This window comes from Rattus norvegicus, chromosome 15 (assembly GCF_036323735.1).
Source record: "Rattus norvegicus strain BN/NHsdMcwi chromosome 15, GRCr8, whole genome shotgun sequence".
Lineage (NCBI taxonomy): Eukaryota > Metazoa > Chordata > Mammalia > Rodentia > Muridae > Rattus > Rattus norvegicus.
Genome location: NC_086033.1, coordinates 44,654,705 through 44,669,083, shown reverse-complemented (window position 1 = coordinate 44,669,083; position 14,379 = coordinate 44,654,705). Strand labels below are relative to the sequence as shown.

Genomic DNA, 14,379 nt, shown 5'->3' with positions numbered 1-14,379 from the left:
GTGGGATTTCCGTTGTGAAATAGGAAGTGAAGCCAAGGGCCGCCATCCTTAAGCAATTCCCGAAATCTCAGACTCCTAGTATAGATGATTAGGGACGTTCATGTTTTAACTCCTTAGCTCCCTAGGTGGGATCCGAACCTGAGTCCAAAGCAGTAGCTGGGTCATGCAGCACTGGGAATGTTTTCTCAAAACCCTCACATAGGTTGTCCTCTGACTTTGGTCGAGTTTACTGCTGCCTCGAGGTAGCAGGAAGACCTGAGGAGATGCGATTCTGGGCTTGTGGTTGGATAAATGAGTTCCTGTGTAAAATGGTAGTAAAATGGGGCGTGAGAGTGAAATAAATATGGAAGCATGCCCGTGGCATCAGGCCCAAGTGCTGAGATTACAAGGCAGTTAAAGCCAGGATGAGAAAGTCGTGCTGAACATGCTTGTAATCTCAGCACTTGGGAGGCTAAGGCAGGAGGATCAAGAGTTCGAGACCAGCCTGGGTTACACAGGGACACTTTTAAAAAAAAATCCAGGCTGGATACTTGCCAAGAAAGGCAAGCTGAATGTTTCCAGCTGCCCATTACAATTTGATATTTGTAGCTTTCCGCTGTTGTCTTCTCCCAAGCATACACACTAAGCAAGGAGCTGCAGATTCCAAAACTCCTTGGTATCATAGGAAGCATATAATTTTTTTTTAAAATATTGCACGAGATAAACAATTACTAGGTGCTAAATCAGAAGGTAGTGTTTGGGTCTGTTTTCTATTCCTCTTGCTAGAACAGCAGACAAGATGGTTTATAAAGAATAGATTCCAGAGCAGGGACGTTTGAGAGCCGGGTGTGCCAGCCTTCCTGCTGCATCATGATGAGACAGAGAATACCACATGGCCAGACAGGCAAGTGTACCAGCTCAGATCTCACTTCCTCTTAGAAAGCCACTGATGATGTTATGAGAGCTCATGCTAATTTTGTCAACTTTCCACAAGCTGAAGTCATTTGGAGAGAGAGAACCTGAAGGGAGAAAATATCTTATGGAGGAAACCATCCATAAGATGGTTCTGTGGAGAACCCGTGGGAGGCTTGATTGATGTGGGTAGGCCTAGTCCACCATGATCTGTGTCCCTATCCCAACCCCCAGGGCAGGTGGTTCTAGAGTGTATGAAGAAGCAATCTAAGCAAGCCATGAGGAGCAAACCAGAAAGCAGCACCCCTCCATGGAGTCTTCTTCAGTTCCTGCTTTGAGGTTCCCTGCCTTGGTGTCCCTCAACAGACCGTGATCCAGGACATGTAAGCCAAATAAATCCTTTCCTCACTAGAGTGCTTTTGGCCATGGTTTCTATCACAGGAATAGAAAGTAAACAGAGATGGGGCTCCACCCTCATCGCCTCATTTGAAGAACCTCCTAAAAGCCTTATTGCTGAAATCCCGGCAAAAAGGAATGCCTGCCTACCTCCCTTCTAGCCTCCCCTCCTCTTTCTCTCCCCCTTCTGTTTAGAGCAGTAATCAAGAAATAAAAGCAAGGATTGTTCTATTACATGAAAAGGCAAGGCCTTGCTATGTGCTGTCTACAAGGAATCCACTTTACACACAAGGGTTTAAGTAGCTAAGGTAAACAAAGAGAAAAAGCTAATGCTAATAATTAGTATGTTTCTGTCGACATCAGGCGACAGGAAGTATTCCAGGCAGAAGAAGGTCAGTTCAGCAGGAGAGCTGCTGATAGCATCTTTAAACACAGGCAGCCAGAGCTGCAGAGTCAGCACAGATTATTCATTGGTTGTCAGGGAAACCTGTAAGGAAAGCAGAGTGGCCTGATCCTCTCAGTGAAGGCTCCATGGCTCAGACCTTTTCTAAAGCTTGGAGTCTGCATAGGACGACGAACGGTACTTAGCTGCTCTGAATAAGGCAGGGAGGTCGACCCTAACAAGTGATTTACAAGTTGTAGAGAGACTCTCTTGTGCTATATGGAAGAATCACCTGTCAATAAAGATGCTATTAACCTATTAACTTAGTCAGGAAACAGGGAGGTGGAAGTTCTAGTACAGAGAGAGGATTCTGGGGGAGAGACTGGCACAGGGAGAAGGATTCAACCCCAGACATAGAGGAGATAGTCACATGTAACTGAGGACCAGGTAACCAGCCACATGGCAGGACTTGGAACAGAATAATGCGATTATTAAGTTATAAGCAAGCCAGGGAATGATCCAGAGCGATTGGCCAAGGCATTTGTAACTACGTCTAAATCTCAGAGTCATTATGCCGGGAGCTTGGAGCTGGGAGGGAAAACATGAGCTCACGGAAACCACATTATAACAAGTGACTAGGGATGTACCAAGGGTAGGAAACCACCTGCCTCTGGGTGGATTGGGCCGCAGACGTCTTTGATTCAGTCTGACATGTGTGTGACATGAGACCTTTTAAACTATAAACACATATAAGGTCCCCAAGGTTAGTTATGAAGCAACCTGTCTTTCTGGTCTTCCCCACCACTATAGAAAGTGACTGTACCAACACCACACTTCTTGGCTGGATAGAAATCAAGATCCTGTCACAAAAACAAAGAAACAAACAAGAAAACTCTTGTTGGTCATGATGGAAGTGACCCGAGGCACATACTAGAGGTGTCACATAAAAAGTTACATTCTTACTTTTACCCTTTTACATTTAAAATCTGTAGCTGTATAATACACGTGATGTAATACGCATTAATGATTCGTGGGGGGAGAGGGGGAGAGTTGGGCAGTGCCCACTATTTTTCGTTGCTGTGCAAAGCCCATTACCTACAAAGCTTTTCGTCTACACATTAACCAAGTCCCCGCTTTCTGCTCCCCAGAAACCACTGTTGTACTTTTGTCTCTATGCACTTAAGCACTCCTGATAACTTTGTAAGTGGATAGATGCGCACTGGATTTACCTTTTTGTGACTAACCTTTCAGCTATCACTGAAACATCTCACACAGAGACAGATGGTGACAAATTGGAGCACCAGGAAGAGCAGACTACCCAAGGACACCTCAAGGTTTATCCCTGCTCCAGCCGATTTTGTAATTTCATCCCTTTTAATATAAAGTCCCTTGCATGTATGAATCGAATTCTGTTCATCCACTCACCTGTCCATCACTGAAAGTTATGTTGCTTCCACTTCCTGGATGCTCCCAGCAATGCTACTGTGAATAGGATTGCACAGAGAGCTCTTTGAGACACCGCGTGTGCATTCCTTTGAGAATATGCCCCAGAGTGGAATTGCTATTGATATGCATTGCCCCTTAGATTTCTGAGTGACCACCATGCTGTTTTCCCATGTTAGCTGTATTGTTTTCCCTTCTCAAGAACAGCACATGCATGTTCTCACTGCTTACATCCGTTCCGTGCCAACACTTTTACTTCCCAGGCTTTTTATGTCATCACAGCCATCTTAATGGGGTTTTCTTTTGACATTTTTTTGCTCTTGTGTTTGCGTGTGTGTGTGTGTGTGTGTGTGTGTGTGTGTGTTTTAAGTTTCCCTAACCATCAGCGATGCTACTCACATTTCTGTGTTTGTTACTATTTGGATATTTCCAAGTGAATCACCTTTTGCTCCCTTTTGGGGGACGACACCTGATATACAGTTCAAGCTGGCCTTGAGTTTGCAGTGTAGCCTTAGCGACCTCGTGCTGCTAATCCCTCTGCCTCATAAGCGCTGAATTATAGAGCGCATTGCCACACCAAGTCTTTAGTGTGATGTATACAAGTTCTTTATAAAGTTTAGATATTAGCTCCTTCCTTATCAGGTACATGACTTGCAAACCTTTCCCTCCATTCTCTGAGCTGTCATTTTACTCTGCTGATTGTGTACTTTGGCTCATGCATGTTGAGTTTGTTTATTCCAAAGTATCCTGTTTTACTTTTATTGCTTAGGTTCTCAGTATGGAGCCCAACCCAACTCCAGGAAGTGTTTTCTGTTTTCTTCCCTTATCGTTACTTATTTATTTCTTTTGCATTACATTGTTATGAGGAAATACACAAATTCATTATTTTATATGTGGATGTTGGATTTCCTCAACATCATTTGTCAGAAAGATGTGCCATTCTCTGTTGTGTGGTCCTAACACATTGGTTGAGACTCATTTGACTGGGTTCATGCATGGGTTCAATTCTAGATGCCATGTTATTGGTCTATACGTCTGTCTTTGTGCCAATACCATCTAGTTTATATGTTTGTAGTAGGTTTTAAAATCTAGAGGTATAGGATTCAGACCTTGGTCTTTTTCAGCTTGTTTTGACTATTTGAGATCCCTTCTGATTCTACATAAACTTTATGGTTTTTTTTTTTGTTTTTTTTGGAGCTGGGGACCGAACCCAGGGCCTTGCGCTTGCTAGGCAAGTGCTCTACCACTGAGCTAAATCCCCAACCCCTTTATGTTTTTTTTAATTTATGCACAAATGCTGCCAGGATTAAATTTTAGCTGAATTTTAGATATTGCCTTTCAACATTTTTCAAAGTTGAACAATATTTCTATTTTATAAAAAAAATATCAAAGGTGACCTCAGCTGACTTCTTTGGTGTGTCTGAAGAGAGTGACAGTGTATTCACAAATATAAAATAAAGAATTTTTTTAAAAAAAAGAATATTTATTTCATGAAAGATGCCAAAGTCTAGGGAAACAGATGGGCATCCAGGCAAAGGAGGCATTTAAAAGACATGACTAGAAAGGAAGCCTTCCCTGACACACTATAGTTAACATGCTAGGGCCAAAGATCAAGAAAACATCACCACAAGCTGCTAGAGGTAATTGAGAAGGCAAGCTCATCAGAGTATCTAACAGCTTAGCAGAAACCCAAAAAGCCAGGAAAGTATAAATAACTGTTAATGAAGATCATTTTATCCAGAAAAGTAATCCTTAAATGTTGATGGAGAAATAAAGCTAAGCCACTGAGTCAGCATTTCAGAAGACACCTGAAGGATTCCTACACCCAGAGGAAGAAAAAAGAATTGTAAACACAGAAGGAATAAGCTTTGTGAGGGGGAAGAGATGAACAATAGAGAAAGAACCAACCACATCCAAGTCAGCAAACCAGCAAATCCCTAAACTGAGTAAGGAAGAAAGAAAAGAACAATCAATCTTTAATCCAACTATTAAAACTGCCAATAAAATTATAAGAATAGGAAAATTCCTCTTAACAATAGCCTTAAGATAAACTCTCCAGCCAAAGGACACAGAGAAAATGAGTGACCTAAAAACACAAACAAGAAACATAGCAGGCTGTCAAAGACAAAAACAATAGAAAACTCTACACCAAGAGAGTAGACGTCAAAACCAAGCAGGAGTGGGTATATCTGTCTCTGACATAGTTCATTTCAAACTAAAATTAGACACATGAAGGTTACTGCATATTAATAAGAGTGTAGACACAAGACACAAATGTTAACATGCTTAATTTTATAAAATAAACACTACTCAACATAAAATAACAGGTCTATATGAATTAATAGTGTATGATTTCAATCTCCCACTCTTGATAGGTCTTCCAAACAAAAGATAGCAAAGAAACCTGAGAGTTAATCTACTTTATAGATCAAGTGGCCTTCACAAACATCTCCAGAATATTCCATATAACATGTTCTCAGTGTTCCATGCAGTCTCCTTTCAAGCAGATCACAGTTTATGCCAGAAAACCAGCTGACAAGCAAACAAAACAAATCTGACATCCTATCAGATCATGATGAAATATAAAAGAAATCAGAAAAACTGCAGGATCTATACAAAGACTCAAACCATGAACAATGCACCCTTGGTATGGCTCCTTGAAGGAATCATGGAGGAAACAATTCCTAGACTCAAACAAAACCACAACACAAGTTGACAGAACTTTCGTGATGCAGAAAAGGTAGCTCCAAAGTGGGCATTCATAGCTCTGGGTGTGTGAACTTAGAAGAAAATCTGAAAGGTGAGTCTAGAGAAATAGCTCAGCGGTTAAGAGCGCACACCACCCTTGGAGAGTATTGGAGTTCAGTTCCTACTGCCTATGTCACGTGGCTCGCAACCACCTGTAACGCCAGCTCCAGGGGAGTCCTACTCCTCTGGCTTTCTGGGACACCTGCACTCACACACAGACAACATACACACCACTAAAAATAATAAAATTAAATCTTAAAGGCTATTAAGAATACAAGTAAATAACGCTACAATTCCAGATCTTAGAAAAAAAATGAAGAACAAGCTAAACTTAAAGTTAGTAGATGGAAAGAATGAAGAAAGAAGATAGGTCAGACATTAATGAAATTGTCATTAAAAGAATGAATCAAGCACAGAGTCTTTTTTCCCTGAAGAGATAATATCAATGCAATCTTAGCCCAACCAACATAAATGAACAAAATTAGACATGATGCGGGGCAGGGGTGGGGGTGTTACAGCAGATAACAATGATGAAATTTAGAGGATCATTATAGCACACTTTGAAAAACTATTTCAGAAAATTAGAAAAGAGAGGAGAAATAGGTGAATTCATAGACATGTCTACCAAAGTTAAATGAGGAGCCTATAAACAGTCAGATCTGTAACAATTAATAACATCGAGACCCTAAAAATGTCTGTTGCATTAGTTACTTTTATTGTCACTGTGATCAAATACCTGCAAAGAGGAAACTTGGGGAGCAATTAGTTTGGATTATAATTACACAAAATATACTGCATAATGTCAGAGAAGCCATGTTGGTAGGGGTGTGAGGTGGTTAGTAAAACTACATCCCTTTGGAATCAGAGGGGGAGAGAGAGAGAGAGAGAGAGAGAGAGAGAGAGAGAGAGAGAGAGAGAGAACGAGAGAGAGAGAGAGATATGTTGGTACTTACCAGGCTTGCTTCTGTTTCTCTTCATTATTCATTCCAGGCCCTATAGGAAGGTGCTACTTATATTTAGGGTGGTTTTTCTTACTCAATGTCTTAGTTACTGTTGTGAGGAGACATCATGACCAAGGAAATGTATAGAAAAAACATTTAATTGTAGCCTGGCTTATAGATTTACAGGGTTAGTCCCTGTCATGATTTGAATATCCTTGGCCCAGGGAGCAGCACTATTTGTAGGTGTGGCCTTGTTGGAGTAGGTGTGTCACTGTGGGTGTGGTTTTTAAGGCCCTACTCCTAGCTATCTGGAATCGAATCTTCCACTAGCCGCCTTCAGATGAAGATGTAGAACTCTTAGCTCCTCCTGTACCATGCCTGCCTGGATGCTGCCATGTTCCTGCCTTGATGATAATTGACTGAACCTGTAAGCCAGCCTCAATTAAATATTGTCTTTATAAGACTTGTTTTGGTCATGGTTTCTGTTCACAGCAGTAAAACCCTAACTAAGACAGTTCCTGATCATTATGGCAGTGGGCAGTCAGGCATGGTGCTGGAGCAGTACCTGGATGTCAGAAGGCATTTAGGAGAGGCAAAAGAAGTGACTCTCTAGACGTGGGTGATCATTCTGCATGGCTGCGATGGGTAAGCTCTGAATTGCAGGGCCTTCAGAGACCTCATCTCAGGATCAGTTCTTGTTATTGTTATGCCTTTCCCGTCAGTGTCAAATAGTCTAATGATTCCTGGGCATTGGCCCACCCTACTGGGTAGATTTTCTGCAAATCAATGAAGTTGTACTCTCTTGTCATAATGTTATGTAGACAAACTGATGATTTTATAATTCCTAATAAAGATTCTATAGAATTCCTAAATTTACACCAGTAATTTTGAGCCCTCTATAGTTTGAAAGCCACAATTAGAGTTCTGTAAACTTTCATGTGCCCTGAGCTAATTGCTCTAGGATATAGAAAGCTGGCTTGGAACAAATTTACGATCAGGGAAAACCTTCCTTCTAGGCTAGCTGTGAAGCCATTATCTGATTACTAAATGTCATAAGCTGGGAATGGGAAAATCCTTGTAGATACAGGGACAGAAAAATAAAATATTGGCTGGAACTATCAAGCTTGGAAAGCAATGAGACACAAGGCAGATGATTTGCCTCTTGACAAAACCATGATGACTTGTAACATCAAATTATTGCTTTAAACTTTTAATGAACGTATAGAGCTAGAAGATGGATGATGAATGTTTAGTTAGGAACTAGTCTCTATGGAAACACATGTAAACATTTCTGCTGTGACCCTTTATTCGATTTATGATGAACTTCTCAGTGTGAAGATGCTCGGAATACCATGTGGTCACTTACCCTGAGAAAGTATAAGAACTAAGAATGACAATAGGGAAGAGAGCCCCTCCCTTTTCTCCTTGTCTCAGGAATAAAGATTTGAGCCTCTTTTCTGAGTGTTTTTCTTTGCAAGCATGACTTTCTCTGACTGACAAGGGGTTAATACCTGATCTCAAATGTATTACAACCAGACATTACTAGCCCAAACCCGACACATAGACCAATGGGATAGAATGGAGGACTTAGAAATAAACACAGGTACAGCCTGCTGAATTTTGACAGAATTGTCAAAAACATACATCAGAGAACCAGCAGCCCCTGAAGTGGAGCTGGAAAACCTGAATTTCCACATGTACAATGAAACCAGATCCTTATCACTGCACAAAGAGCAATTCAGACAGACTAAAGGCCTTAATGGAAGACCTGAAACTTTGAAAGTGCTAGAGAAAAGCATAGGTAAAATACTTCAGGATGTGGTCATAGCAGGGACTTTATGAGCAGGACCTGCTGAGGTTTGGTCTGTTGCTATGCACAGTAATGCTAAATTCTGTACAGGAAGCTCTAGTTGCCAGCCACAGTTACCAGCTTTTGCTGTGCAAACCGTGTTTCTTAATTTAAAACTATTAGTTAAATAAAAATGTCTACAACCCATTACTGCAGAGATTAGAGGTAGGTAGATTTTAAGTTAGCTGGTTGGGGTTGCAGAGAGAGGGAAAGGAAGAAGGATAAGAGAGAGAGGAAGAGGCCACCACGAGAGGAGACAGACAATGAGGACATGCCAGCAGTAACAACAAGTCTCAGGGTACATCCTGGGGAAGGAGCCAGGCCAGCAGTTAGAAGTAGATTAGGGGTTACCCTCAGTAATTGTTAAAGCCAAATAAATTAATCACAGTTTGAGTCTCATTCATTTGTAGTCTAGATAAGTTTAAATTGGATAAATTATAAGGACCCTAAGAACACAAGCTCCCATGTTCTTATGACATTTGTCAATCTCAAGAATTAACAAATGGGAACACATGAAATCAAGAAGCGTCTGCACAACAAAGGAAACAATCACTGGAGGGAAGAGACATCCTACCAATGGGGTTGGGATGGGGTAGGGTGGGGCTCTGCCAGCTACGTATCAGACAGAGAGGATTAGTATCCAAGCTACATAAAGAACTGCAAAAGTTAAACATCACAAAACTAAATTGTCTGATCAATAAATGGACATATAAACAGGGTAGTTAGTTCTCTAAAGAAGTAAAAAACCATCAATAAGTACTTGAAAAGGTGTTCAACATCTTTACCTATCAGAGAGATGTCAATTAAAACTGCTATCAGATTCCATCTCACCCCCATCAGAATGGCTGCTGTTAATGAAAACCAGGACAACGAGTAGGGTTCCAGGGTAGCATAGTACACATGCACAAGGCTAGCTGGTTAACTCAGTCCCTGTGGGTAAACGTATGGAGTTTCCACCAAAAACTAAAAAGAGATTGTTTGTGTCATCCAGCCAAACTCTTGAAGAAAGAGCTGAAAGAATACAAATTAACACCACAGAGACCCTTGATGTCCATGTTTGCCAGGGCTCTGTTCACATCGGCCAAGGTATAGAGTCAACATGGATGTCCATCAAGAGATGAGTGAGAGAAGACAGTGTGGCACACGCGCACGCGCATACACACACATACACACGCGCGTGCGCGCGCGCGTTTTAGCCAGCCACAAAGAAGAACATTCTTCTGGAAAGTAAATGGAACTGGACACCATCGTGATAAGCAAACTAAGCCAGACTCAGAAAAATATCAAATGTTTTCTTTTATATGGAGAATCTAGGTTTTAATAATTATATAAATTGGCCCTGGTGGTGCTGGCCTATTACTCTTCCTACTTGTCCTGAGGAAGTAGTGAGACTGTCTAGGGCAACAGTTCTCAACTGCGGATTGTGACCCCTTTGAGAGTCTAATGGCTCTTTCACAGGAGTCACCGGAGACCAATGGGAAACACAGATATGTACATTGCGATTCTTAACAGTAGCAAAATTACAGCTATAATGTAGCAACAAAAGTAATTTTATGGTGGTGGTGGGTCACCAGAACAGGAGGAATTGTATCAAAGGGTGGCAGCATAGGAAGGGTAAGAACCACTGGAGGAGAGTGAACACCAGCACAACAGCCTATGGGCAACAAGAAAGACACCCAGGAGTGAGTTATCAGCAGAGCGCCTTCCTGATTTACATGTATGAACGTGTTATAATGAAACATTCCTTTTTAGAAATGCAAAAAAGGTGCTCAGGGAAGTTTGAAGTAAATAATATGCCAGGTAAAGAATACAGAGTGTGTACCCACAAAACCTAAGACCTTAACAGAGCAGGACAGGGATATGGCTGTAGTTCCTGTGTGTGCCCACATAGGGGCAGCACACACAAACCCAGCTTGTCTTCAACAGTCAGCCAGCTACCATTCCCTCTGGTAGATCTCAACTTTAAGCCACAAGACCGTTACCCGCCCACTCCCAAGTGCAAGAATTCAGAAAGACACCCTACGCCAACACCCTATGGCACCCCTCTGAGGCTCAATTCTCTGACAGTTGCTTTGCCCTGTGGTCATTCACCCCAGACACTGTTTGTGAGTCTTCACTGCTCCCCCAACTTTACCCCTCCACTTGTCCTTTTTTCTCCATCTGGCCACCTCTGCCACCTCACTGCCACCAACATAACCTCCAAGCCTGCATGTGAGTGCAAAGATAGTTGACAATGGGACAGTTCAGGATGGTAGAGAGGACCCCAGCTGGCCCAGCAGATGGCAGGGTATGTGGTGGTGTTGAGGCATTTGAGGGAGGGTGATGGCTGGCTTTAGGTTAGGGTTTTCAGTAGACACGGAGGATACAGCTAAAATCTATATTTGTTACATCTTAAGAAATATGAACTTTATAGCTTTAATTTTATAATTGTTGTTACTGATTCTTTGGGACAGGGTTTTTCTGTGTAGCCTGGCTGTCCTGAAACTCACTATGTAGATCAGGCTGGCCTTGAACTCAAGAGTTCTACTTGCCTCAGTCTCCTGAGTTCCTAATTAATTCTGCTTTCTTTTGAGAAGCCGTCACCACCCCTCTGGAAGCATTGGTAGGTACCTTCTGATGCTCTGGGGCAGCCGGTCTACTGAGCCTAATTAGAGGTGGCGTAGGGTAAAGATGTGTCATGAAGACTGTGGCTTTCACAGGGACTTGGGCAGCTTGGTGCTGCAGTTTCAGGACTGCTACTGTCAGAGACAGAACTGTGGCTAAACCCCAAAGCCCAAAGGGCACAGGATAAAGATGTCTGGGGGAGGGTCTTCTGCTAAGTCCAGCTCACTGGCTTCCACTTGGGAGAAAGTCAGAATTTCTCTAGGGCTAGAGAAGTAATGTTGCCAAGTGCCTTTGATCTACCTCAAGTAGGTGGCCAGCCTCTTCAGAGGGTCAGGGACAAAAACTGGTGTAGGGAGAGGGCCACAGAAGAAAATAATTGTGAGGCTTCTCTATTCTTTTTTTTACTTCCATTGTTGTTGTTTTGTTTTTGTTTGTTTTGTTATTGTTGCTGTTTTTCTGAGACGTGATCTCTTTCAGCCTAACCTTACCTTGAACTCACCACATACCCAAGGATAACCTAGAACTTCTTAATCTCTTGACTGGAAGGATTCGACCTCCAGAGGATTAGAATTATAGAAATCCACCACTACACTCAGTATTATGCCTTTGGTTCTGGAAATAGAACCCAGGCTAGACACACATTCTACCAGCTGAGCTACATTCCCAGCCCCTTCCCTGACTGTTTTTGGACTGTGTTCTGGTCCTTCAGAGTCTGGGCTCAAAAACCCAGTCCTAAGTGTTCCAATCTTATACCAGTCATATCACACATCCCTGATATTCATCTGCCCCTGGGGTGGGGGCCACAGGGCCATTGCTGAGAACATGAGACAGGTCTGGCTGCAGAGAAAGGTGCATGGAGGGAGAAGCCAGGTGTGGCAGGAGTTGGGTGGGGGGAGGTCAACCATCGCTAGAGGTCCGGAGCACCCGAGGACCCCAAATGGGGCAATAGGCTCTGGGCCCCCAGGTCACAGGGCCTCTCCGGGAATTGCAGGCGGCATCTATTTCAGAGTTTATGGTAAGAGGCTGGAGCTTGCACACACAGACAGCACACCCCACCCTTTAAGGAAGTAAAGAGGAGAGCAGCAGGGGTGTGGTTAACGACCGAAAGGAGGAGGTGGGTGGGGGGAAAACAACCTGTCAGCCTCTTACTCAGCCTCTGCCGGCTGAGCCTTGCGTCCTACCTGCTGGCGGCTGCACTCACCTTGCCCAGCCCGGAGCCCTGGCCCGAGTCCGCGCCTCGCCCGAGGGTGAGTCCAGCATGTCGCTACCCAACGCCGGGGTCAGAGACCCGTAGATCGTTCGACTTGAGTGGGAAGCTGGAGGGGGGTCTACAGTTCGGTCCTTTGGGGAGCCCAGAATTCCTGGAAAGGTAGCCAAGGACCCAGAAAGTCGGATTCGCGGAGCAGGTGCTCTCCCTGAGCTTGCCGCTCTGTGCTGGGGAGAAGGCATCTATTTTTGGAGTTCTTTTAAGACTGAAGGGTGTTTCTCCCTTTTTGTCCTGTTAGTTTATTCAGACAGGGAAAACTAGGGGCACGGTTGAGGTCGACTCAGCAAAGCTGCTCATCACTAAAGGTTAGATTTGGGAACTCCAAACCCAACCGAGGGCTTCAGAACCCAACTTCAGCTCTAGCTCAGACCTCTGCCCAGGCACTAGCACTCTTCTCTAGTGCCCTTTGGCACCCATGTGGTCTATCTTCCCACCCCTGTACCACCCCTATCCCCAACCTCTGGGACGTTTTTTGTTTGCTTGTTTGTTGTTTTGTTTTCCCTGAAGCCGGAGCTTTAAGACAAGTGGGGGTTCTCCAAGAGGAACTATACCATAGTGTGTGTGTGTGTGTGTGTGTGTGTGTGTGCACGCGCGTGTGTGCTGAAGTTCCAAAGTTCACACCAGCCACACTGGCTCATGTTGAAGCTTCCTTGCCCATGTCCCTCAAGGGTTAAGTTCTGGGCTGCCGTTCTGCTGCCAGGCTGTGCGTGGGCAAAGCTTTAGGTGGGTGAACAGTGAGCATATGGGTGATGTTCTGAGGCCCACCAAGCCCTGCCACCTGCCCTCACCCTCAGCCATAGGACACCAGCATCTCCCATCACCCCTATACTGGAAAGCAAGATTCCTGCTGGGCTCCTTGAAGGAACCAAGCTGGGACCTGGGGATTGGGGGGTGAGGTAGAGGGAGAGCGAGGTGGCTTTAGCCAGGGAGGATTGGAAAGCTAGAGGGAGAAGAACCTTGGCAGATCTTGAGCCAGTCTGGAGCCCTCTGAGACAATGTGCATGGTTTGGAAAGGGTAGGGGTGCCAGGAAGCCCCGTGTACTCAGGTCGATAAGCCCTTACCCCTTACCGTTCACAGTCGCTACGGGCCCGGGCAGAGGTGCAAGAAAGATGCAGACGGGGGGGGGGGGGGGGGGGATTGACTCCCGACCATAGGGAGGAAGGAAGAAGTCACATTCATAAGAAAGACCTAACTTTGGCAGGACAGTCTGACTTGTTTCTTTCACTTACTACTAGCTTCCTGCATCCAGGTGCTCCAGTCAGGTGACGGAGACTTGGAGGAGCTGGTAGCGCCAGCCGCCCAGGGCCGAGCATATGGGCGGAACTGCCATGGGAAGAAATAGAGTTCCGCCAATACAGTGCCAGAGGGTGGGCAGGGCTGGGCAGGAGCAGGTCCTGAATCTTTCTGGCCAAAGCAGCTGTGAAAACTGAAGATCAATAGGGGTTAACTAAACAAGGAGAAGAAAGCAGGTCAGAGCCTGGGAAGTACAGAATCCAAGACTAAGAGCGGCAAGAAATCTCAGAAGCGCAGCTTGTTAGGAGCCTAGAGTTCAGAGGTGAGGGGAAGCTGAACCCTTAAATAGAGGATGATCCCCAGGTCTGGGAAGGCGTGCTCAGGCTGCCTTGGCAACTACTCCCTGGAGCAAAGCTTGGAACCTCAGGCTGCTTGAAACTTCCCAGGGTGCCTCCACTCTGGGATGGAGGTGCCAGATTTAGCAAATGGAAACATGGGACATTCAGATTTGAATTTTAAATGTGTAAAGTTGTTGCGATTTTGTTCTCAGCGTTAAGTATGTTTCGCACAGTATATAGTACCCAGGCATCACTCACAGTTTATCTGAAACTTAACTGGATGTCC

The 14,379-nt window shown here is 44.2% G+C and overlaps 1 protein-coding gene and 1 non-coding gene across 5 annotated transcripts in view; both read left to right on the top strand.

The window, feature by feature from the left end:
* Window positions 1-351: 351 nt before the first annotated feature.
* On the top strand, window positions 352-472 carry Mir6320 (microRNA 6320). Its single transcript, NR_106691.1, has one exon. It is a non-coding gene; the product is annotated as a microRNA 6320 (primary transcript).
* An 11,857-nt stretch (window positions 473-12,329) lies between these two features.
* The window catches only part of Ptk2b (protein tyrosine kinase 2 beta), a 120,480-nt gene continuing 118,430 nt past the window's right edge, over window positions 12,330-14,379 (top strand). For 3 of the 4 annotated variants that reach the window (XM_006252145.5, XM_063274587.1, XM_039093607.2), the window contains exon 1: window positions 12,330-12,501. The gene's annotated coding sequence lies outside the window, so the exon portion shown is untranslated. The remainder of the gene's footprint in view (window positions 12,502-14,379) is intronic. The other variant, NM_017318.3, reaches the window with a different exon arrangement.